This window comes from Ursus americanus, chromosome 5 (assembly GCF_024610735.1).
Source record: "Ursus americanus isolate L20-20 chromosome 5, mUrsAme1.1.p, whole genome shotgun sequence".
Taxonomy (NCBI): Eukaryota; Metazoa; Chordata; class Mammalia; order Carnivora; family Ursidae; genus Ursus; species Ursus americanus.
Genome location: NC_142131.1, coordinates 47068223 through 47094660, shown reverse-complemented (window position 1 = coordinate 47094660; position 26438 = coordinate 47068223). Strand labels below are relative to the sequence as shown.

The window sequence follows — 26438 nt, the reverse complement described above, 5'->3', positions numbered from 1 at the left end:
CCTGGCTCTCAGAATAGGCGAAGTGCATTAATGCTGCTCTGTGAGTCAAGAGTAGAAAACACCTGTGGTTGAAAGCACCCCCCACCCCCGTCACATTGCTGGTGTGCAGACAAGGATGCGTGAGGGACACTACTGTTGCTTCCCCTGGGCTGTGAACAGTGTGCGCTGCTGAAAATCCCGAGTTTACTTTAGGCAGAGCTGATGGACAAAAGTCAGTATGTCATTGGGAGCAAAGACATGGCCTTTTAGCGCTGGAATATATTGTCCTTCAGCTCCTCGCTAAAATTAAATGGCCAAGGAAGACATATTTGGAGGGGCTTTTATGCGCGGGGGCTACCTGGTGGTCCTGGTGCGAGATCCCTCAGCTCTCCCTGAAAATGATTCCAAACATATCATTTAAAGAACAAAAATGGCTCGCTTTGCAAGAACTGTAAAACCCTTTCAAGACAAGTCTCATACCATCCCCACTCCCCAACTGTCACTGCTAATGGCCTACTGAATATTCTGCAGATGTCCCTAAGCACAACTAGGTCTGTGTGAATAATCTTAAATTCACATTCTATAAGGCAGGCCACTGACCACAGTTCTGGCCATCTTTTCATTAAATTGCAGGCCTTCTCTGCAGTAGAGGAACTATATAAAGCATCCACCAGAATAGGAACAGAATACTCCAGCCTGGGCTTTCCAAAAACCTAAAATGAACCACCCTGGGCACATAATCCCCGAGGGGAGACTAAGCTCCCTGAATTCAAGACTCCTTCCTCTCAAGTGAGTTAACCCAAACCTCTGGTTATTCATGGGTAAGTGGACTGAATGCAGTCTTCACAGGAAAAGTCCCCAGCCACCTCCACTTTAGTTCTGTGATACCCTGGCTAGAAGAATGAATGCCAGGCAAAGTCACCTCCCTGTGCTCTTTTGCAAAGCCTGAGCAGGGTTTAGGGCCAAAGTCACGCCCAAAACATTTTGCTTTGTTCTTATGCTGAGACCACTAGCCAAGAGTTGTGAAATTACAAAGCATTCTGGGGATTGGCATGCAAATGAGCAGGATTATATTTAGAACAGGGTAAAAAGAGAATTAACTACATACTATGAAACCCTGCAGAGCTCTCTCTGTATCTTTCCCAAAGATGTGTCCCAAACTTGCTGGAAGGGATCTTGCAAGTTCTTAAGAAAAGCAAAAATATGTAGGGGATATTGACTATCCTAAAGAAATACCACTGCGTTTTTTTCTTTTTTAATACTAGAGGTTTCTTTCCCTTTCTTGCAACCTATTTATGTCCTCTGTTCCTGTCATTATAATCCAGAACACTCTCTACTAAAATAGATTTATACCATGTTTTTGGTCACTTGATTGTGTGTGTGTGTGTGTTTGTGTGTGTGTGTGCTATTTCAAATTAGAAGACCTGGGGTTAAACTCTTTGAGGTCAGGTCTGCATGTTAGAAGCCATGGAGAATAGGACTTGTGATTCGTTTCTCCGGATCGGACTCCAGTGACAAGCCGTGCACAGGAATGCATAATAACCAGCTAATCAGTTCAAGCTGTTGCCACAATCAGAAATGTACAACAAACACTATTTTTTCCCTCTTTTGTCCCCTCAATCATCTTTTTCTTTCTTAAATCAAAAGAAAGTGTCCAAGATGAGTTTGAAGGAAAAAGCCTTCCTTGGCTGGGCCTTTCTTTGAATACAGGATGCCTCTGTGTCTGGCCAAGAGAGTGAGGAGTGAAACCAGCGTGGCTGTTTTCCACAGTAGAATGACTCTGGATGGTTTTCCTTGGATACACAGCTTGGCTTTAGGTATCCCAGGAAACGATGAGAGGGGGAAAAGGAGACATAGAGAGACTTAATTTATGGTCCCAAAGTAACTTAATATTGGCCACCAAACCTACCACATTGGTAGACTTCCACACCTCAATCAAAGCTACTTCATTCTAGTTGCTCAGGCCAAAGGCATGGCATCAGCCTTGACTCTTCTCCTTCAGTCCATCCACTTTGCACTCCATATCCAATCTTTCAGGAAATGTTGTTGGTTCTGTCTCTTAACTATATCCAGATTGATGAAGTTAATTCATATATTGAGATCCACAAAATGGAGGCGGCTCCAGTCCCTGGGACCATGTCACAAATCTAAACCTAAATCAGCCTCCACTTACCGGAAACCTAACAAGCGTGAATCACAATCCTCCAACGCAGCTTAGCTAGCTTACTTTACCCTAAAGTATTAGGGTATTATAAGTATTACAAGGCAATCCCTGGCCAACCATGCCCTATTTCCACGCTGCTTCTTCTAACTCTCTGTAAAACTCGCTCTTGCCCAAAATCCCTCAGAAAGTGTGTTCTACTGCTCATGAGGCACGGTATCCCCCCAATCTATGGACTGTTTTCCCTTGAATAAAAGACAGCAAACTCCTTACGAAGTTGTACTCTGCGTGCTGTTGGACAATAATACGACCTCTTAATCTGCAAAACTTCTTCCTGTGCCTAGCACCCTCACGTCTGACATGGACTGCTGCAGAAACCCCCTCACTGGGTCTTTCCATCATTCATTCGTTCTCACAATATTCACACGATATTTATATTGTGCTTACAACACACTATTAGTTTTCCAGGTGCTAGTGTTACGGAGGTGAATAACAATAATAACGTCCCAGATCTCAAGAAGTTTACCTTATACCCTTACTCAAAAATAAGGCACTTGGTGCCCTTCCGTGCCTGTGTTAGCTTCATGGTACTTTTCACCATATGCATAGTAATTGATCATTGAGTATTATCCTTCTCCCCGTCATTGGAATGTAAGCTTCGTGAGGGCAGGTAATATGTTGGTTTTATTTACAGCTATATCCTTCGTGTGTGAAATAGGACTCTGCCCACAGAAATTGCTCAATAATTATTAGGTGAGTGACTATGTGAATTTTAAAATTGTGTCTGAAGAAAAAGTAAATACATGGGAACAAGAATGTTCCTATGATTAAAGGGCATGTGATAAAATCTAGATTTAAGAATATCTATTTTGGGGGTGTCTTGATGGCTCAGTTGGTTAAGCCTCTACCTTCGGCTCAGGTCATGATCCCGGAGTCCTGGGATGAGCCTACAATGGCTCCCTGCTCAGCGGGGAGTCTGCTTCTTCCTGTTCCTCTGCCCCTCCCCCTGCTTGTGAACTCTCTCTAATAAATAAATAAAATATTAAAAACAGAAAAAGAATATCTATTTTTGCTTCTCTAAGGCTTCTTAGAGTTTCCTGATTTCAGATTTCACTGCAGGTACATTCAGACTGGTGAGGAAATCCCTTTGCTAATATGATACAGTCACAAAATTCTAAGGCTACATATGGGCCAAAGAACGACTCGGTAGAATAGATTTGGTACCTGAGCACTAATTAGAGAGCTGTGACTTTGAGAGTAGCTGCCATCAAACTGTAAGAGAACATTGAGAGCCTTGTGTTAATTTAAATAATTAAAAAACAATTGATATTGAGTTTCGAGGGCAAAATAGGGACAAAGAATGGTGTGCTGTTTAAGGATCTGGATTTGGAAATAGAGGGACCTTGGTCCATATTTACTTATTTATTTACTTTTATTTATTGAGTACCTACTGTGGGCACCTAGACATTAGGAATTCAAATATTTGAATAAAATAGACAAAATCCATGCCCTCTTGAAGCTTACGTTTTAGGAAAGGGGACAAGTCAAAGGTTAAAAATGATAATACATGGTGTTTAAAATGATGGGAAGTACACTGAGGATAACTAAACCGGGAGTGGGAAGGTGAAAGTCATTCTACTGTCTTGAGTTTGGGCTGGAATTTTACGTAGAGAGGTCACAGAAGGTCAGGTGAAATGACGGTAGCTTGGACCAAGTAGTAACTGTAGAAGCAGCGACAAATGGTCACATATTAGATATATCTCAAGGTAAAGCCAACAGTTTTTGCTGATGGAATTGACCAGGGTGTGAGATAAAGAGGAAATGACATTTACACTAAATTTGTTGGCCTGAGCAATTCAAAAGATGAAGATGTGCCTCACTGCAACAGGGAAAAATGTGGGAGGAAAGGGACTGGGGGGAAAGATCAGGAATGTATCTGTGGACCTTCCTATTAAATATCAAAGTGAAAGGGTGCCTGGGTGGTTAGTGGTCAGTTAAGCATCTGCCTTTGGCTGGGGTTGTGATCTTAGGGTCCTGGGACGGAGGCCGCATCAGGCTCCCTGCTCTGTGGGGAGTCTGCTTCTCCCTCTTCCTCTGCCCCTCCTACCCCCCCATGCTTGCACACACTCTCTCTCTTTCTCGCAAATAAATAAGAAATAAAATCTTAAAAAAAAATATCAAAGCGAAATGTTGAGCAGGCAGGCGGATATTCGAGATTGGAAATCTAAGGGATGATCTGGGCCAGAGACAAAAATTTGGGAGTTGTCAGCCTCTAGGTATTATTTAATAATACTGGAGGTGATGAGCAAGGAAGTGAGTAGAGACAGAGGGCAGACAGGTCTGAGGTAAGTAAGTGTCCTGAGGGGAAATGAGCAACCAGGAAAAGGAGTGGAGACAGGGGTCAGTGAGACAGAAGGTACACCATGGGAGCATGGTGTTCTGAAGGTCAAGAAACTAAATCATTTCAAAGAGGAGAACATATTCACTTTGTTAAATGCTGCTGAAGGTTCAAGGAAGATGAGAAGTGAGAATTAATTAGTACATGAAAACACTGTCAAGGTCACTGTGGGCCTTCACCAGAGCACCTATAAAATGAGTATCTTAACAGCCACCTCACAGTGGTTTTCCGGGGAGCGTACGTTAAATGATTCAAGTCATATTTCCTGAGTACCTACTATGTGTGTGTGTACCGGCACAGTCCTAATGAAGTCGTGGGGGTGAAAACTGATCAGTGTTTCCAAGAGACACTCGAAGTGGAAATTGGAAACATCTGATGTAGACACCTCTTTCAAGGGATTTTGTTGCCCATGGGGACAAGGAAATGGAGCAGTGACAGGCAGAGAAAGCAGAATCTCATGGGAGAGAAGTACGAGCATGGTTGTAGGCCTATGGTGCTGACTCTGTAAGAGAATGTGGACAAGAGCCCTACTGTCCTTGAGTGGGCAACACAGGTGACATCTAGCATTCAAGTAGAGGGCTTGCCCATAGCAAGGAGCAAAGATGGCTCCTCCACAGGGAAGTGAGGATGGAGCAAGGGATCTTGTGTCCTTAAATGAGAAAACAGGGCATAAGTGTATAGGAAGATAAAGGATAGTGAACATATTGAAGATTAAATAAGATTATTCATGTAAAACTCTTAGCCCAAAGCAAGTTAATTAGATGGCAACTATTCCTGCCATTACTTCTACTGTTCTGATTTTTCAAACTCGTTTACGTCAGGGACTATGTCTTATTTATCTTTTCAGTGTCCAGCTCTTTCACAATGCTTGAAATAGAGTAGAATTAATGCAGTATAAAATAAATTGAATAGGGGCCCCTGAGTGGCTCAGTCGATTAAGTGTCTGCCTTCAGCTCATGATCCCAGGGTCCTAGGATCGAATCCCACATCAGGCTCCCTGCTCAGTGGGGAGCCTGCTTCTCCCTGTCCCTCTGCCTACTGCTCTGCCTACTTGTGCTCTCTCTTGCTCTCTCTCTTGTGCCAAATAAATAAATAAAATCTTTTTTAAAAATATAAATAAATAAAAGATAAATTGAATAGAGGAGAAAATCAAGAATATTCTCTGTCCTTTTAATCTCCAATATACCTAAAATAAGTGATCAGCCATTTTCATAGTTTTGATCACTGAAAATATGTTCTACTTTTTTAAAAACAAATTTACATTTTGCTATATTAACATGGTGAAACATTTTCCTTGATCTCCATTTTCAGGATAGAGGAAAAAAATAGTTCCAAAACAAATACAGAAAGAGTTCTGAAGGGGCAAAAACCATATCCAAAGCCTTTGTGAAACACACAGGCTCTTCTAATGTTAGCAAATACACATTTAATCACAGAACTGCCCATTAAGTCACTTGGGTCCATATGTTTTATCCACAGTTCAAACAGGGGAAGTCTTAGTCATATGCTTCCAGTATCACAGAATGAAAATCAAGGTGGTGATTCACCTGCTATTATTAGATGACTGTACATTAAAGACACAGAAATAATCGGACAAAGAATTCTACCTTTGATACACATATGCCAAAAAATAAAAAATAAAAATATTATAGAAATACACAAAACATTCCTATGGGCTTATTCCAAAATCATACTTATACCAGCCTGAGCAAGGTGTGCAAACCTACTTCTCCCTGCATAGAGCTTCTCATTCATTTCTTCAACAGAGGATGGTTCCGAAGGCCTCTGGCCTTCATAAGATATGATGGTAGTTCATTTCAAAGCCCCGGGCAGGGCCACTAGGGCTATGGGGTAAGGTTGGGACGGAGGGATAAATTACTGTGTGTTCATCTCCTTCTCTGGCCCAACACGTGTTAGACCCACAGGAGAGGTCACATTTGTTACAAGAGCAGTAGGAAACTAAAATAGGTAGTAATCAAAATGAATCAAGGATTGAGGATCAGAAGGCTGAAGGTAGTACTCCACTAAAATGTCATAATCCCATGGGGCGCCTGGTGGCTCAGCTGGTTAAGCGGCCGACTCCTGTTTTCGGCTCAGGTTGTGATCTTAGGGTCCTGGGACTGAGCCCTGCATCATGCTTCATACTCAGTGGGGAGTCTGCTGAGGCTTCTCCCTTTCCCTCTCCTTCTGCCCCTCCCCACCCCGGCTCACACACACACTCTCTCTCTAATATATAAATAAATATTTTTTTAAAAAGTCATAATCCTGTGTCCAATTTCTAGATCTAACCTAGTTTTGAGGTTTGCAAAACATTAACTGAAGGAGAAGCGGGTCATCATGAGGAAAGATCCTGTAACACCATGATGAGTATGATTCCTCTAGTCCTTCCCCAAGGGGTCCTAGCACCACCTATTAATGGGAAAGGGGGCTACCTAAACATCTGGAGGACAGATGGATATAAGTTCCCTGTTGACACTGATACCCAGAGACTTGCATCAGCAGAACTCTTCTGTTAGAGTGAAAGCATGCTGAGGCCAAGTAATAAATGGACTCCTGGTCCAGTTCTGGCTTACCTTTGGCCCACTACCTTTACAGATCCACCTACTGGTCATTTTTCAAACCTCTATTAATTAATTGGAATGGACAAATATGGCAATTAGCACACTTCCACGTTGGTTTCTTAGCCTGTGGGGTAACAGCAATCAAGCTGGGAAGATCAAGGAGAAGGCTCTAAACCTCTTCCCCACCTTTACCCCAAGATGTTAAATCAAGATAGCAAATTTAAAAATTTTTTGCATCTTAAGAGAATGGCCTTAAAGACCAAAATGCTATGGGGCTGGTAATCCCCATTATATTGTCATTTAATTCACTATTCCAGATAGTACAAAAGACACACAAATCCCAATTCATAACTCAATCAATTAAGATCTCAAATTGAAAGTGTTATGATACTCTCCTAGGGCATATTGTCATGGCCTCAAGCACATGGTACACAGCCACTGAACTATCCAAGAAGTTCTTTTCCATCCCTGCCACAAAAGCAATGCAAAGCAGTTTGCATGCACTTGAAACAGATGACAATTCACATGAAGAGTCTTGACCAGGGCTACGATTGTCCTTCCCTCCATTAAAATACAGTCTGAAAAGATCTAGTCTGGACATCTTGAAGAACATCCTACTGGTACTCTCTTTGGATGACATCATGCAAAACTGATGAGATGAGTGAGAAGTGACAAGTATGCTGAAGGCTTTGGTAAGACACATGAGCTGTACAGTGTTCACGAAGGACACACGAACTTTAGAGAGTGGAGAAAAAAGCCCCCCCCCAAAAAAATAAATAAATCTTAAAAAAAAGAAAAGAGGTGAATAGATATTCTAGGTATGGATTTGCCTTTGCTGCTTCTAGAGCCACAGTTCGACACTAAGGAGTATTTGATGCAATGGCGTGGGTTCCATAACATCACATCGGACTAAGGGGTCTATTTAATAGCAAGCAAGATGCATGAAAGGTCATATGACTGCAAGATCCAGTAGTTCTAGCAAAGACTCCCCACCTAGAAGCTGCCATCCTAAATGTGGAGGAATGATCTACTGAAGGCACAAGTGAAGCACGAATTCAGGGATGATTCCTTGCAAGGATAAGGCAACATCCTCCAGGATGCACTGTCATTTTAAATCAGTGCCCTTTATCAAGTATGTACTGTCCCAAAAAGAAGAATACATGAGTCCAAGAACCAAGGGGAAGAAGCAAGAGTGACCCCTTTGACCATCACTCCCAGGGAGCCAAGTGGGAAACACGTGTTTCACTTCCCTGCAACTCTGGGTTGTTTCCTATGTTTTCTCCGAAGGGGAAACGCTTTCCACCAGGGGGCAGAGCAAGAGTCCTACTGAACTCCGTTACTGCTGCTACAGAGCACTCCGGTCTCTCTATGCCCAGGGACTAAACAGGCAACGAAGAGAATCAGCAACTTCATAGGACCAGATTATCAAGAGGAGGTAGGGCTGCTGTTACACAATGGGGGCAGGGAGGAGAATTACGGCGACACCCTTGCAATGCACGTGGGTTCTTTTAGGTACTACCTTGCCCAGTCTTCACAGTAAATAGACAAGTACATCAGCCATAAATGGACAAGCGCATGGTGACCAGGGTCCATCTCCCAACACCAAGTAAACCACCAGGAGCAGTGAAGATGTAGTAGACCCTCTGAAGCTACACCCAGGCCCCCCTCCCCGCCTTCAGGATTGAAGGACTCCGTCTTCCAGGTGCTCTCAAACTTCAGCAATCAGCCCTCTCTGGAAACCGTCCTTGTCTCAGGTAATCCACCCCCACCCCAAGGGCAGCCTGATCCAGTAAGTGGTTAATGGGAGCAAGTAAGGGCCTGGCCTCCTAGCCACAACAGGGTAACAACTCCAAAGCCTGTCAGGTCAGCTAAAGCCTTGTAGACCACATCACAGCTCAACTTCCCCCTCTGTCTAACTGTCCCCTCCCTTCCCTTGCACAGATGGTGATCCCTAATAAACTTCCTACATGTTATTCTCCAGAATCTGTACCCCAGGAAATTCAATATGCAAAGTGAGGCTGGTAGTAAGTGAATATATACATGGGATGATATTTTTTTACTTAGCCAATATTTTAAAATGTACAGATTTCACACTCAAATTTAGATATCTTTAAAAATTGGAAAACTTGGGGGTGCCTCGGTGGCTCAGTCACTTGAGCCTCTGACTCTCAGTTTCAGCTCAAGTCATGATCTCAGGGTCGTGGGATTGAGCCCCATGTTAGGCTCCATACTCAGTGGGGAGTTTGCTTGAGGATTCTCTCCCTCTCCCTCTGCCCCTCCTCTCGCTCTCAAGTTCTCTCTCTCTCTCTCTCAAATAAATAAATACATCTTTTTTAAAAAATTGGAAAACTCAGGAATTCTGGGCTCCCCAATACACATTGGTGCCCATCAGCTAGAATCGAATACCGACTGCCTTCTGGGTAGAACACGTACTCTCCCATTAGCTATGTCTGCTGTTTCCTTTGCCTTGAAGAAAGGTTGGCTTCCGTTTATTTATGCCACCTGCCTGGCATATAGTTACATGAATTTCTGACACCAGATCATTTGGAGATTCTTGAATTATTTAGGCATTAAAGAGTAGGGGCCTCTGAGTCTCAAAGGTGAGGGTTGTTTTTTTCCAAAGCAGTCTCTGGTGCCTGTTCAGAATTGAGATAGCAGTGAGTTATCTCCAGGGAACTACCTCCTTCCCCAGCCCACCCCCACTTCACTCCCAGTGCGCCCTAAACCGCAAGACTGAATCCCGGAACTACAGGCCGTGTGCTAAAAGCCTGTGCGAGAACATGACCGGAGCTGCAGAATCTACTGCTAAGTGCAGTCAGTTTCACCCTGGGGCTGAACGGAAACGCACGTGATTGGATTCAGACCTCTCTCCGCAGAGCACGAAAGCTCCCTCCTAGATGAGAGATGTGAGACTCACTCTTGGATGGAGGCTCAGGATAGCAACCCAGCCCCCAAATGCAAGGTGGCAACTCCAGTTTATATTTTCCAGGTTTCCCCAATCTCTCCAGGAAGGGACTTTGGCTGCAAGTCTTTTAGGTTTTTTTCCCCCCTCTGGTTTCCTGTATTCAGTTATAGCAAACGCTCCAGGGCTATGGGGCCTCATCAGCCTCTGGCTCCCTATCTTTGCAGAGAAGGAGGAATGGCAGAAACACATGCCTGAGGGTCTAGTCACAGGTTTCTCTGAGCAAATTTCCGGAGGAGCTGTTGAATGAAAAAGAGACTTCTCTTGCGTATCACTGCTATGTCAACAAATGTGTACTTCTTTGTTGGACTGGTCACCTCTACACTCTGATCCCAAGTGAAACCCTGGATTTCTGACTTTAGGACACCCAGTATCAACGAGTGACCTGGCCCCAAGCAGAGTGCTTGGTCAGTTTTCAAGGTCCAGGTAGTCCATTTTTCACTGAAGACAGTGAACATAAGCAGAAGAACCAGAGACTGAAATAGAGAAATACTGTTAGATTTTCTAAATTCATTTCAGATTGGTTGACTTTAGAATTAACAGTGTGAAAAACCTGCTGAGCTTTACTTGCCTCATCTGTAAAATGGGTCAGTACAATAACTGAATGGATATGCTAACAGAAACATGAGAGAACAGGTCTTATGAAACAGAAAGATGAGTGATTCATTTAAAAGGAGTTGCTGGTTTATATCATTACGCCATGGAGTGATTAAAAGAATAAGTTTTGGAGTTTGTGTAATAGCGAGTGGATGGAAAATGGAGAACCCCTGTCCAAGCCGGCCCATGAGCAGTTCCTAATCTTGCCTCCCTGCTGAAATCATGTACCAAATTAGATAAGGACTTTCTGGACTTACAGCACAGTATACTGAGCATCTTCCCAAAAGGTATGCATAATTAACTAATGCATATTTTAACAAGTATCCAAGTCCTCTTTTCATTACTTCATAGCCACAAATAATTTACGATGATCTCCATTTTAAAAACCTCAACACACTGCTGACAACAGAGATGAACACATTTTGTTATTGACACTTACCTAGTTTATACATTTCCTGGGGATTCTCTACAGCACAAATGAAAGGAATGTATAAGCAGATGTCAGTAGAACAACAGTTCTGTTGTAATGAGGGTTTAACGCTAAAGCCACTGTGGAAAGCCGCTTTCATAAAAGCCCACTTATCTCTTACTCAGCCTTAACTAAAATTAAAGTTAAACTAAGGGACCATCTTGTTTCCAAGCAGGGACCCCGGAAATCACTTGTAGAGGTAGTTTTATGGGAAAAGGTTACTGAAATTTTATATGTTTACTATAGCATTTAAGATGAATTTATATATTTACTATAGAATTTAAAGTAAATATAAGATTTTATATTATCTATTTTGTCACCATAACATTGAGTTTCTCTTTAAGTCTTCTAAGTTTTTATCACGTGGAAAGTTTGTTTTAATAGGATCTAAGGTCTCCTCATTTAAAATCTTGGGACTGTGAAAGGTTCTCACAGGAAACTACTTTATCACAAAGCTTCTTGTGAAAGTTTCTATGCAGATAAAGGTGGAAACTGTTTTTGTCACAGAAGTCTGATATGAGACTCATTAACATTGTGATGACAAATTTACTATAATCTTGCTAATTGACTTTTCATTAACTAGTATAAAAAGATGGTAAAGACTCTTGGAAGTACGCCGAATATTGGCACATCAATGTGATGCACCACACTGACAAAGCAAAAGATAAAAATCCTGTGATCAGCTCAATAGATGTAGAAAAGTCATTTGACAAAATTCAAACTCTGTACATGATATTCTCTAAACAAAGTGGGTTTGGAGAGAACAAAGCTCAATATAAAAAGGCCGTATATGAAAAACCCACAGCGAACATCATATTCAAGAGTGAAAAACAAAGAACTTCTCTGCTAAGGTCAGGAGCAAGACAAAGACGTCCACTCTCACCACTATTATTCAATATAGTACTGAAGTCCTAGCCACAGCAATCAAAAAAGAAAAGGCATCCAAATTGGTAAGGAAGAAGTAAAACTGTCCCCATTGATAAAGGACATGATAATATACATAGAAAACTCTAAAGACTCCACTAAAAAACTATTAGAAGTAATAGATGAATTCAATAAAGTTGCAGGATACAAAATTAACACAGAAAACAAGTTGTGTTCTATACACTAATGACAAAGTAGCAGAAAGAAAAATTAAGAAAACAATTCAATTTACAAATGCACCAAAAAGAATAAAATTCCTAGGAATAAGCTTAACCAAGGAGGTAAAAGTCCTATACTCTGAAAACCATAAAACACCGATGAAAGAAACTGAAGAGGACACAAACAAATGGAAAGATATTCCATGCTCATAGACTGGAAGAATCCTGTTAAAAATGTCCATACTACCCAAAGCAATCTACATGTTCAATGCAATCCCTATCAAAAAACAACAGCGTTTTTCACAGAACCAGAGCAGATAATACTCAAATTGCTGTAGAACCACAAAAGACCCCCGACAGACACAGCACTCTTGAGAAAGAAGAACAAATTAGAGGTATCACAATCCCAGATTTCAAGATATACTACAAGGCAGCAATAATCAAAACAGTACAATACCAGCACAAACATAAACACATAGATCAGTAGAAAAAACAGAGAATTCAGAAATGAACCCATGCTTATATGGTCAATCAATCTATGACAAAGGAGGCAAGAATATACAATGGGGAGAAGACAGTCTCTTCAATAAACAGTGCTGGGAAAACTGAACAGCAACATTCAAAAGAATGAAACTGGACCGCTTTCTTATACCATAAACAAAAATAAACTCAAAATGGATGAAAGACATAAATGTGAGACCTGACCCCATAAAACTAGAAGAAAACATAGGCAGTAACTTCTATGACACGGGCCTTAGGAAACATTTTTCTAGATATGTCTCCTCAGGCAAGGGAAACAAAAGGAAAAATAAACTACTGGAACTAAACGAAAATAAAAAGCTCTTGTACAACAAAGGAAGTCATTGGCAAAACAAAAAGGCAACCTAGTAAATGGCGGAAGTCAACCTGCTTGACTGGTGCCTGGGTGGCTGGTTCTCCCCCTACTTGGCAAGAATCCACTGTCACCCTGAGAGTGCCAAAGAAGGGGCCTGGAGAGCCCACCATGGCGCTCACAAACGGACTTCTGGAATTGAACTCCACCAGTCACATCACCAGGTATCTCAGCTCGAGCTCTGTCATGTACTGACTGTGGTACCCCGGACAAGTTCTCACTTTCACCCTCTGCAAAATGGGGACAACATGGTGAACTTACATGGCATGAGCATCAGGTGAAATAATGGTGAGTACCTGATACTCTGTGAATGCTCCAAGAAACCGGATTAATTAATCAGATTAATTAACATATAGCATGATGTTGCTCAGGGTATAGAGTGTTACTAAGTGATTTCAGTTATTGAGTGAACCCAGGCCAAAGACAGCCAAACAAATATTTTTTCTGAGGTTGTCTCTAGTTTCCTTCAGGTTCTCAAAAGTGTGCACGACCCCCCGAATTAATGCATTCACACCACTGGTAAGATACTGCCTCCCAAACCTTGCCTCTTGGCCAGCCCTGGCCTCTCAGCTTCAGGCTCATACATCCAACTGCACACGGGAAGCCTCTGTCTGAGCGATCCAGGGGCACCCTGCTCCACCCCACTCCCCGCGGTGCACGGCCTGCCTCCCACTTTGGGAAAAAGGGCTTCTGATCCCAGATGCTACAAGTGCCTCTGGCAGATGCTCTCAGCTGTCAACCATCTTTGAACACTGCTTCAGGTAAGCAGATCCACCTTGCCTGAATGACACTGCCCTGGGGGGTGGTCTTCATTGGTACCAGCGGGGAGTTGAGGCCTGACCCTCTTATCCTAACTCGGAGCAGAGCTGAAGTTTCATTCTCTCTTCAGAACTCCCTGCAGGGCTAGCCGAGGTTTCTACTGAGGCTGCAACCTCCTTCACCCAATTCGGCTTCCTTCCCTTCCCCTGGTGTTGATCTTGAGACCATCCCCTAATAAACTTCTGGAATGTTAATCTTTGCCTTATGATCTGTTCTCTAGGGAAACTAGAACACTCAGCATGTCTCAGGTAGGCTCCAGAACCTTCTGTACCTTCTCCAGTGCTTTGTAGCTCAGCTGGTGATACCTCACCTTACCTGGTCATCTTAACCAAAAACCTAGGCCTCCATCCTGGGTACTTTTGTCCTGTCTGCTCCCTCTGCCTGGATCAACCTCAACCAGTTTGAGTCCTTATCATTCAGGTGTCATCTTGAATGTCACCTCCTCACTTACCTGCAGGTTTCCAATCATTCCCCTTCAGACTCAGCATCTGAAATCTAAGATGCTAAATGTCATGCACCATCCCTTCCCCCACCACCACCACTTGGCCTCTGCTCACCTCTGTGGCTTCACCTTTCTTCACTCCTGACTTGCATGTTGGGTCCAAGTAACCCTAGGAACTAGGAGCTCCTTTCTTACATCATGCCGCTCCTTGCCCCCAAGTGCTTGCCCTTGTCAGAATTTTGGCCAGAAACAGTTGTACCTTTTCTTTCTTTTTTTAAGATTTTATTTATCTATCTATCTATCTGAGAGAGAGAGCAGGAGCAGGGCTTGGAGGAGAGGGAGAGAGACAAGCAGACTCTGCACTGAGTGCAGAGCCCAACAAGGGGCTCAATCCTGACTCCGAGATCATGACCTGAGCCGAAATCAAGAGTCAGGCATTCGACCAACTGAGCCACCCAGGCGCCACCCCCTTTCTTAAATTGGGAAACTCTGAACAATCCTTAAGACTCAGCTCAGGCTTTGTGTCTTCTAGAAAGCTTTTCCTAACATCTTTTCAGTGTCTCTTGGTGCTTCCCAGAGCTTCTGCCCATCTCCAGTCCTGGGCTTACAGAGTATGTTATGATTATCTGTTTTAATTAGCCATCTTCACCAGGCTCCTTGAGAAGGGATGCGGCTCTGTTTATTCAGCATTGCATCCCCAGGGTCCACACAGTGCCTAGCTTATAGATGAAGGCACTCATGAGATGTGTGTTCAGATTGCCTTGGATGGGGGTGCCTGGGTGGCACAGTCGGTTAAGTGTCTGACTCTTGGTTTTGGCTCAGGGTCCTAAGATCAAGCCCCATGTCAGACTCAGCTCAGCATGGAGTCTGCTTGAGATTCTCTCTCCTCCCTCAGCCCCTCCCACTTGGGCTCTCTCTCTCTTTAAAATAAATAAATAAATCTTTTAGTCAAAGAAAGGATTGCCTTGGATGACTACATGCTAATATACATATATACATTATGCACGCATGCACACATACATACACGCACGCATAGACAAACTCAAACCAAATGCAAACCCGACCTGAGAGCAGCATCCTGAAGGATATTGGATTGGTGGGGGTGGCAGAACGTTTCAGACAGGCTCATTTGCATATTAATGGGTTATCATTTAGGTTAACGCTTAGTAAAAATACCTTGTTAAAAGTTAAAGATAACAATCGCAGTAAAACAATTTTTTTAAAGAAGAGGGACTGGATTGGAAGGATCCAAGTAGAGGTATCCAGACAGGCTGGAATCAGGATCCATCTGCCACAGTCTTCTACCTTCTGAGGCCTCACAGGCCTATACCCCCCTTCTATTTACATTAGCTGCATGTTTTCTCTGAACATTTGCTACGCCATCTTTCTTCATTCTAATCACACTGCGAGTGATAAATTTTGTAAAGGGGATCCTTGAAAATAAGGATCTGCTTAATCTGCCTGCTTGCCATATGCTAAGTAAGTGTTCTCAGTCCAGATATTTACATGTATCCGTACTCCCCACCCCTTCTAGCTCTTTCTCAAGCTTCTTGGTCTCGGTCTTTATTTGTACTAGCTTCGTTCTTCTTTTAGATCTTCAAAGAGATCACTCCATGAGCCCACAGCTATCAGCTCAGTCCTACAGCTGAAGCACATGAGACTAGAGAAGGCATATGGTCTGTGCACCCCTAAGCCCACAGTTAATGACACCATCAGCGTAGGGTTCTGACGCTTCATCCACAGATCTGCCATCCACCAGACGGTGCCTCCCTTCATCCTAGTTATACAGGGGTGGGGCGGGCGGGCTTCCTGCCTGGTCAAAGCTTCAGTAACACTAAGCTGAGTTTCAAATGAAATAAAACGGTGCACAGTATTAGAAACAGAGGAAAGTACTGAGCCACAAACAATTACTATACTGAAACATAATGATGAGGTATCGTTGTGAGAAGAGAAAAAGAGTAAGGAGTCAAGAGACCCAAGCTTTAGCCATGTCTACTTTATTAACAAATTGTTTGACCTCACGCAATTTATCTACCCTCTCTTCATCTCTTTAATAGAGAATAAGTTCTTTGCTTCCAACCTTTTTGGGCTGAAGATCAAATGAGATCATGGAAATGCCCCTGTTCGAAAAACAAATGCACTCCAAAGGCTATATGAACACCAAGGCTTAGTATTATGTTTCCATCATGTTACACACATATCCGGAACTGATATCCACTCTAAGCCCTGTTTACCACTGTTGCTTTCCAAGTCTGACCTTCCTTTAAGTACCTCTCTGTTTTTCAAATTATGTATTTCTCCAGATGCACATTTCTACTTTTCCAGGCTGATCTCATTTGTTCATTTCCTGTCCATCTTTCTACTCTGTAGGTTGCTCTGTGCTATGTCTCTTCCTCACTAGGGTCTGGACACCACCGAATTTACCCTCATCTGCAGATCTAATTACCCGAGTAGGTTTACAAGCTCCTTCCAAGCCATTCATAACAATGCAAAATGAAATGCGCCTGAAGCTGAGCTCGGCAGCATCCTCCTGGAACCCACTGCATGCCATTTCTCATTCTTGGTAGGGTTTTCAGCCACTTTCGAGGTCATTTTGCATGGTTCAGAGAACCTCTTCACCCAACCCAAGACTTGTTTTTGTTTTGCTTTGTTTTGTTAATCATATGGGAACCAGACCTTGTTTCTCCTGTCCATAATAAAATAAATAAAATAAAGTAAAATAAAATCAGTTATACCATACCAACACATGAAGCAGAGAGCTTTATTAAAGCCCAGAGAATAAATTAGGAGGTTCCTAGCCAAAGATCTCCTGTCTCTCATCAATATGAGAATGCCCACTGGGATTCTCTCTCTGTGTTGATCCAGAAATCAAGAAGACCTAAGTTTTCCGAGTGGCATTCCAAATCCTTGTGTTTCTTTCCAGTGGAAACCTACAGCCAAGTTCCTCCATAAACCTGAGGAATGGGAATGCATAATCGTTGAGGCTTTCTACAAAGGAAATGACTTCTCTTTGTTGTTTTTCTCAATAAATTGGCTGACATTAGAGTCCCGTCTTTGCTTCCATTACAACACTTGGCAGTTGCTAAAGAGAAAGGAGTCTGAAGAAAGAAAGAACACAAAGACTAAGCCATGGGTGAATAAACTTGAGAAATGGCTTTGATGACATATTATTGCAAACGATTTCTTTTCTTCTGAGCTTGGATTTAGTTTTGGGCTTTGTTTTTTGTTCTGTTAAGATTTATTTATTTATTTTAGAGAGCAAGAGAGGAGGCATGAGTGGGGGGAAGGGCAGAGAGAGAAGGAGAGAATCTCAAGCAGGTGTCCCGCTGAGCATGGAGTCCCAGGTGGAGCGGGATCTCACGACCCTGAGATCACGACCTGAGCTGAAATCAAAAGTCAGACCCTTCACCAGCTGAGCCACCCAGGGACCCCTTGTTTTTCAATTGAGCTTAGTTAGCATGGAGGGGTGGGCGGGCTTTGCCTTCTAACTTCTAGAACACATCTCTTCACCTCTTCCTGAGCACTTGTGGCCATGGACTTCGCCAGCAGCAGTCTGGCTCTTTACAGTTCAATTCTCAAGCTCTAAGCAGGTGGACATTCAGGTTGGACAGAACCGTAGCGTTCTTTCTGAACTATTCTAAAGATGTCCACCTTCTTTTAAAAATACATTAAAAATATTTTTAATACCACCACCTTGGAAATGCTAAGTTTTCATTTCCGAATAAAGAGAGAAAATAAAGTGAAAAGCTGCAAGTATCTAAATACCAGAAGTTACTTGTGGTGTTTGAAAAATAGTCTTGCTGACATCAATTTATGGGTGAAAGTGGAAAAGCACAACCTTGGGACACAGACGTGGGTTTCTATCCTGGCTCCATCAAATAATTCCTTCATGAAACTGAGAAAGTTTCTGAATCTTTCTGAGTTTGCTTGCTTTTCTACTAGATGGGGATAATACTACTTTCTGTTGTGGAGCAATATTTGGAAGAAATGTGCAGAATGGTGGCTAGTAAATACGGTGTCCGGTGCATAGCAGGCGATCAGTAAATGTCAGCTGCTTCCCTTGTGTTCCCATACACACCACGGCAGACTCTGTCATCCTTTATTACTATGCATGGCTCACTTTCTCATAACACTATTACCAGGCAGTTATGAACTGCTATGAGGAAAATGTCCTTTCATGAATTTAATAACAAGGATAATGATACTGTGCAGGCAGCACTCTAAATGCTTTTATATGCATTATTCCATTTAATCCTCACAAAGGGAGGTAATTTTCCTTTTCCCATTTACAGAAAAGGATGTGGAAATTCAGAATGGTTAAATGACATCCTAGTTAAGTAAAGGGGGCATGGTTCGATGTGTACCAAACATTACATGTAATGCCTGCCACATAGTAAATTCTTAATAAACATCAGAAACTGTGTGACAGAATAAGATTTTTTATAATACAATTAGATCCCTTCTTGTAATAGCCTTTTTCTTTCTACATACATATCCATATCTACATACCCATTTCTTTCTACAAGTTACTCCTATAACTTACCATACCATAAAATTCACCATTTAAAGTGTCCAATTCAATGGTTTTTTAGTATATTCACAGAGTCATACAACCATCACCCCAACCTAAGGATGGAACCATTTTTTTGTCACCAGGACAGTCCTTTATTTTTTAAAATCTAAGTTTTCATAGCTTTCTTAGAGGAGAAAATACTATTGGGTCAAAAGTGGTACTTCTGGGGCACCTGGGCGGCTCAGACATTAAGCATCTGCCTTCGGCTCAGGGTGTGATCCCAGGGTCCTGGGATCGAGCCCCACATCAGGCTCCTCCACTGGGAGCCTGCTTCTTCCTCTCCCACTCCCCCCTGCTTGTGTTTCCTCTCTCGCTGGCTGTCTCTCTGTCAAATAAATAAATAAAATCTTAAAAAAAAAAAAAAAGTGGTACTTCTCTCATTCACTTTCGGTTGAAATGTAAAATGGTACAACCACTCCAAAAAATAATTTGGCAGTTTTCTATAAGACTAAACATGCCATAAGTACTCAACTTACCAACTGCACTTTTGGGGCACTTATCTCAAAGAAATGAAAACTTATGTTCCCTCAAAAGCTCGTACACAAATGTTTATAGCAGTTCTATTCATAAGAGCCAGAAAGTGGAAAGAACCCAAATGTCTTTTAATAGGTGAATGGGTAAATAAAGTCTGGTACACCCACACAGTTCAACGCTACTCTGCAATAAAAAGGGTCAAACCCTGGGTAGACGAAAAACGAGGCTGGATCTTAAGGGCATGATGCTTAATGAACAACGACCGCTTCACAAAGTGATACACTGTGTGATTCCATTTATACAACATCCTCAAAATGACAAAACTATAGAGATGGAAAACAAATTAGTGGTTGCCAACGGACAGGAAAGGAGTAGGTGTGACAATAAAGAGGGAGCGTGAGAGAGTTCCTTTGTAGTGAGGGAACAGTTCTGTATTTTAATTGCAATAGTGGTTATATGGATATGTGTGGGATGAAATCACATAGAATGACACATGCACATAAAATGCATGTAAGAACTGCTGAAACCTGATGAAGGCCGTGGCGCCCAGTTAACATTATTGTACCAATGTTCATTTTGATACTGTACTGCTGATATTTAAGCTGTGACCAGTGGCAAAAGCTGAGGGAAGTGCTCAAAGAACCTCATGTATGAGTTTTGCCACTTCATGGGAGCCTGTCATCATTTCAAAATAAAAAAGCTAAAATAGTGGCATTTCAAAAGGAATGCCAAGATGAGTTTTGAAGAAGTTACCCAAACCTGAAAGCTGGCATATATGATTTTCCTTGTAATTGACACAATGTGATCCTCACTGCCAAAGACTTGATAGAAAGACCGAAATCACAACACAAATTGCTCAAAATGGAAGATTATTCAAGAGAAGGGAAAGAACAATGGGAGAGAACAAGGGAGAGAACAATGAAAGCAGAGCTTCAAGGCTACTTTATAAACACAAACTACATTAAAGAAGTAAAAGCTACCAGAGGAAAGGTGGAAAGATCAAAGTCATTAGAAACTACAGAAGTAATGCCACGTAAAGGATTGTCTTAACATGTCATCATAACGAGGAAGGCCACTCAAACTCTTGAAAACACTCTTAAAAGTAGGTTTGAATGGGGCGCCTGGGTGGCTCAGTCGGTTGAGCATCCAACTCTTGATTTCGGCTCAGGTCGTGATCTCAGGGTCCTGAGTTGGAGCCTCATGTCGGGCTCTGCACTCAGGGAGGAATCTGCTCGAGGACTGTCTCTCCCTCTGCCCCTCCCCTGCTCGGAAGCACGCGCGTGCTCTCTCTCAAATAAATAAATCTTTTTTTTTTTTTTTAATGTGATCTCTGGCTCTGGATCAGATGACAGCAATCCTAACTCTGCCTGCTTCTACTAGAAGTTTTCTGATGCTGGGCAAGTTATTCCATCTGCCTCGTTTCACGTATCGATTAAGTGGTAGCTCTCACTGATGATCAGAAAGCTTTGTGCTTTCAGTGAAATGATATAAAATGCTCGAAACAGTGCCTGGGATGTAGGAAACACTCAAGGAGCATTAGCTAGTGTTACCACTATTACCATATTTTATTCGATTTCACAATAGCACTGCAGTAGAGGCTGTTTCCATCTTCCCAGGGAATTATGTTATTTGATAGTTAATGGCCCATTTAGGATCACAATTAAGACTGTTGAGAACTAGGACCAGAATTCCTATCCCCTGAGTCCTAACATTTTGAGCTCTCTCTTTAATTATTGCTCTTATAAAAATGTTCTTTAATAAAGGATTTATCCTGGGTTATCCACTGTGTAGGATGACACATTTGCCGAAGCTTCAAACATTCCCTTTGCATTTATTGGTCTGCTAGAGGAGGTTTACAGATCGTAATATGCACTCTTTTTTATTTTCATTGCATCTCCAGGCTATACACATCAGTGTCAGTTACGACTGGCAGTCAGCCATGCATAACCCTGTTTGTAAGGGAAACTGGAAAATGGGAGTTTTTCAAGCTGGGCACACTGCCTCCCCCTCAGCAAAATGAGGGCTGTCTTAGTAAGAAAGGAGACAAATGGTTACTGGTTAGACAAACACCGTAATATACAGGAGGAATGTTCTGAGATGCAGAAGGCCTCTCTGGCAAGAAGGAGAAGCCAAGAGAGAAAAAGAGTCCACGGTGGATCCCAGGGATCATGGCCCAGCATAGGCTCTGTAAGTTTCCACATAATTTGGCCCTGGCTGACCTCTCCGGCTTTGACTTTTACCCAACTTATGTCCTCACTATCTATAGGATTTCAGGTTCTTTTTTTTTTTTTTATAAGATTTTATTTATTCATTTGACAGAGAGAGAGGCAGCGAGAGAGGGAACACAAGCAGGGGGAGTGGGAGAGGGAGAAGCAGGCTTCCCGCTGAGCAGGGAGCCCGATGCGGGGCTCGATCCCAGAGCACTGGGATCATGACCTGAGCCAAAGGCAGACATTTAACGACTGAGCCACCCAGGGACCCCATGATTTCAGGTCTTAAGCATGCCATGCTTTCTCTTTTATAGATCCTCTACTTGGAACACCCCACCCCCACCCCACGCCACAGCTCCTGCCACCACCTCCCACCCACACAAGCATATGTGTCTAACAGTATACCATACATGCATATTTTTCCAGGCTAACTCAAACGTGCAACGAGGCCATAGGAAGCTACCCCCATCCCCCGAGTCTCGGTTTAGTCCTCCGTCTGTCTCTTAGCTCCTCTGGCCCTTTGTGCATATCCCTGTTGTAAAACCCATCACACTGTGCTGTTAAGTGTTTCTGATCATGGCCAACCTACCCCACCCCCCACTTCCCAAACTGTTAGCACCTCAAAGGCAGGAATTCTTTTCTAATTGCACAGGTCAAATCTGTATTTTGCTCATTTTTGGTTCACCAATTATTTTCACAGTATCTGACACCTAATAGGTGTCCAATAAACTAATTAATAAATTCAGCTCTGCATATTTCAGGAGCTTATAAAAAAAATAGTGCAGGTGGGCAGTAATAAGAGTTATCGTGTGTTAGGAGTTTATGAAATCTGAGGCATGCCGGATTTAGGGCTTTACATGAATTATCTTCTTCCACTTTCCCGACAACCCTATAATACACACACAACAGCCAGGCTCATTTTACAGATGAGGAAATTGAGGCTTAGGGAGGTTATGCGCCTAAGGTCATACAGCTAATCAAATGCTGAGCAGGGATCCGAACCCTGGTTGTTTCTACTGCACAATCGACATCCCTAATTCCGAGCCTACGTTGCTGAAACTCCAGGTGGCTGTACATTCTGAGAAGGCCTGCAGCAGGAGGCTCCAGAACACTGAACAGCTGTTTGGTAGTACAAATCTTGCTGACTCACTGAAGGCCATTTTATCTTGTCTGACGAGAGAATGAAGAGACAGCAGTGAAAGGCCATAGGGGGCTTTATTTTGGGACAGAGAGGAAGCAGGATGACAAATGAAGTAAACTGAGAATCCCACATCAGAGCAGCCACAGATCCAATCGAAGACAAGCATTTAATCAACACCATTCTGACAATGAGCTAATTAAATATCCCTGGGGAGAGGGTTCCCATCTTGACTCACAAGGGCAAGCAAAGAGTTCTGAAGCCTGTTCTCCACATGGGGCTTAGCAAAGCCAGCTTCCCAGATGGCCTGATAATCCCCGAAGCAAGCATAATACCCCAGCCCCCTGGAAAACAGGCCAAGGCAGCAGACTATATAGAAAGCAAGCTTAGCATAATAAGAATGATAAAAGCTTACATTTATTGGGCACTTGCAATCAGTCTCCAGCAACTGAGTGGTTATTTCATTCAATCCTCCAAAAGCATCTAACGAGAGAGGACATTATTCCCATTTTACAGACGCAGAACCAAGAGACAGCAGTTGTGCCCGTCACTTGCTGACTGTTTCTCAGCCCCAAATCCATCCTGCCACAGTCCCTACTCTCTAACTTCTACCTGGCTGGGACTCCGCACACCGCATGACCCAGGACGCGTAACCAGCTAGTTTTCCATTAAATTCTGCATACTGAAGGCAGCACATGCACTTGCTGAGAAAGTCCAAAGAAAGGGAAAGCGAACTTCCTTCCTGCTTCCCTGTTCCTGCAGCCTCACTCCTGGAGGGCAATGGTCTCCAGCCTGCAGCTTCTTCAGGCGCTGCTACCCCCAGTTTCACCACACCCTGTCGACAGCACCAGGAGCAGCCAGCTGGAGGGTCTCAGAAACCTGAGCGCCGGCCCTGCAGGGCAGCCCCTCGGCACACCTCCGTTCTGGCAGCCTTATCCCTTTGTTCACTCAGCCTCAGGTCGCCGGTGCTTCTTCTAGCTGCTCTCTCTGGATTGACATCTATGTTCCTTTTTGTTCTTTCAGCTTCTAACACGTGTGTACTCCACTCTCTGTGCTAAATCCCCTCTCTCTGGAGTACCTAGTACCCCGTCTGTGTTTATGACTCAACCTTGACAGACACAGAGATGTTCAGTACCCTCTCCAGTGTCACACAGTGAGTAAGCAGCATGGCCATTACCAACCTAGGGTTTTCCACTAGGGTTGGAACAGGCAGCTTTATCTGCCGTGGGGAGCAAGGATCACCACAGATCGTCAGTATGGATGTGCTGCAATGAACCAATTTCTTAGTGCTCACATGACAATTACAGTTTTATTAATAACAGGTATGTATAATGCTTTAGAGATTGGAGGAGATTTCATAGCCATTACTTCACATGATTCAGAAAGGAAATATAGATGCATTTTCGAAGATCTTATTTACTTATTTATTTATTTATCTATCAGAGAAACAGTGCACACAAGCAGGGGGAGTGGGACAGGAAGAAGCAGACTCTCCGCTGAGCAGGGAGCCCGATGTGGGACTTGATCCCAGGACCCTGGGAGCAGGACCTGAGCCGAAGGCAGACGCTTAACCCACTGAGCTACCCAGGTGTCCCCAGAAAGGAAATATATTATAGTTAAGAGTATAACCTTTACAGTAAGACAGACATGAGTTTAATTTTTGGTTAAAGATTAACTGTAACAGCTGTGTGAACTATGGCAAGTTGCCGAACCTTGTTGAAACTTTCTTTCCCGACCTATGAAATCTGGTTACTAGAACTACCTACCCCATATGACTGCTGTGATCATTTAACTAATGTAACATAATATATATAGTATGTCAAGAACTATGCGGAAACTGAGATTTTTATCATACTTACAACCTAACAAGTTAGCCTATTGCTATTTCATGGCTGATGGCAGAAGACAGGAAACTCTTGGGTCAGAGACCAACAACTTCATTATTCATGCCAAAAGCACTAGCCAGAGCGGATTGTTGGTTTTCTTTGATCATGCCCCTCGAGTCTCACAGGATGACACAAAGGGCCTGTCGTGGCTGCCTGCACATACAGTGGGTTCCATTATAGAACACTGTGCTTGGGGTACTCGCTCATTTTAGAGTAAGTGGAAATAAGACTACTCTTTGGGGGAAACATTACCTCATTTTTCAAGCTTGCTCAGTGAAAACATAACCATGAGAAATGTTCCAGGTAAAGAGTAGTCAGGGCCTTGCATTTTGGGGATAGCCACGGGAATATGCAGGGAAACTCAAAGCCCGTGGTAGATTGCCTCTCCTGCAAAATTCACTAAGTACTTAGTAATTACACAGTAAGTGGTTGTTATCACTATGAGTCTCATAAAACCCAACCATAAAAGAATACTTTCCTCAGCTTACAGAGGAGGAAACTGGCTCAGAAAAGTAAAATGACTTGCTCGATCGTAATAACCTTTGGGGAAGTGGTGATTCTGGGTTCAAAAATCAGAAAGTATGACCCCAAATCCCATGCCCAATCATCTCCATTAAGATGCCTTTTGGAAAGATATGTCACACATACCATTAGCCCAGAATTGACAATATAGTTTGCAGGGTTCAGTATCCATTTTTCTAAAATTCTTAAACTTTAGAATGAGAGGGGCCCTAAATGTAATCTATTCTAGTAGGTTCTGAACTGTATTTACCAAGAAGCTAGTTGTTCGACGAGCCTTCTCAGAGGCTATCAAGAGTGGGTGTGAGCACATGAAGGGAAGATAAAGAACTCTACCCATGAAGGTCCACTTTTATTGGGGTTATGCATAAGATTATTTTTGATTTTTTTTTTTTTAAAAAGGGGAGGTATACCAGAGAACAAGCTAGTGGTTGCCAGAGGGGAGGTAGTGGAGGGAATGGGCGAAATGGGTGAAGGGAAGTGGGAGATACAGACTTCTAGTTATGGAATGAATAAGCCACAGGGATAAAGGCACAGCATAGGGAATACAGTCAATGAAACTGTAGCAGTGTTATTTAGTAACAGATGGTAGCTACACTTGTAATGAGCATCATGTAACACAACAGCATAGCATAGCATAGTACAGACTTGTTCAATCAGCATGTTGTATACCTGAAACTCCTGTATAACACTGTGTGTCAACCATATTTCCTTTAAAAAAGGTGGTAGGGAGGTATGTTCCTAGAAAATCTCAAATTTAACTCAACTAAAATTTGAGGGATTCAGGGGTTTTTCTGTTTGTTTTTTAGAATTCAACATTTTAAAGCCTTTATTTGAAAAGAAATTTCAAACTTACATGAACATACAGAGGAAAGCATAACAAACCTCATGTGTTAATGACCCAACTTCAACAACTATAAAATTTTGTTTTAAAAATGAAGAAAGTGGGACACCTGGGTGGCTCAGTCGGTTAAGTATCTGCCTTCAGCTCAGGTCATGATCCCAAGGTCCTGGGATCAAGTTCTGCATAAGGCTCCTTGCTCAACAGGGAGCCTGCTTCTCCCTCTGCCTGCCACTCCCCCTGCTTGTGCTTGCTCTCTCTGACAAATAAATAAATAAAATCTTAAAATAAAATAAAATAATAAAAAATAAAAATGGAGAAGCTAAAGCCCAGAAGGTGAAGTGATTTGGCCAAATTTACACAATGAGTAAGAGAACCATGTCTCTCCCTTGCTCTCATGGCTTTCAGACAAATGTTCTCTCCAACAGCGTGGAG

At 42.7% G+C, this 26438-nt stretch overlaps 1 protein-coding gene across 1 annotated transcript in view; it reads right to left on the bottom strand.

Moving 5' to 3' along the window:
* Positions 1-26438, bottom strand: part of DPYSL3 (dihydropyrimidinase like 3) — a 110399-nt gene that overhangs the window by 61874 nt on the left and 22087 nt on the right. The window lies entirely within an intron of this gene.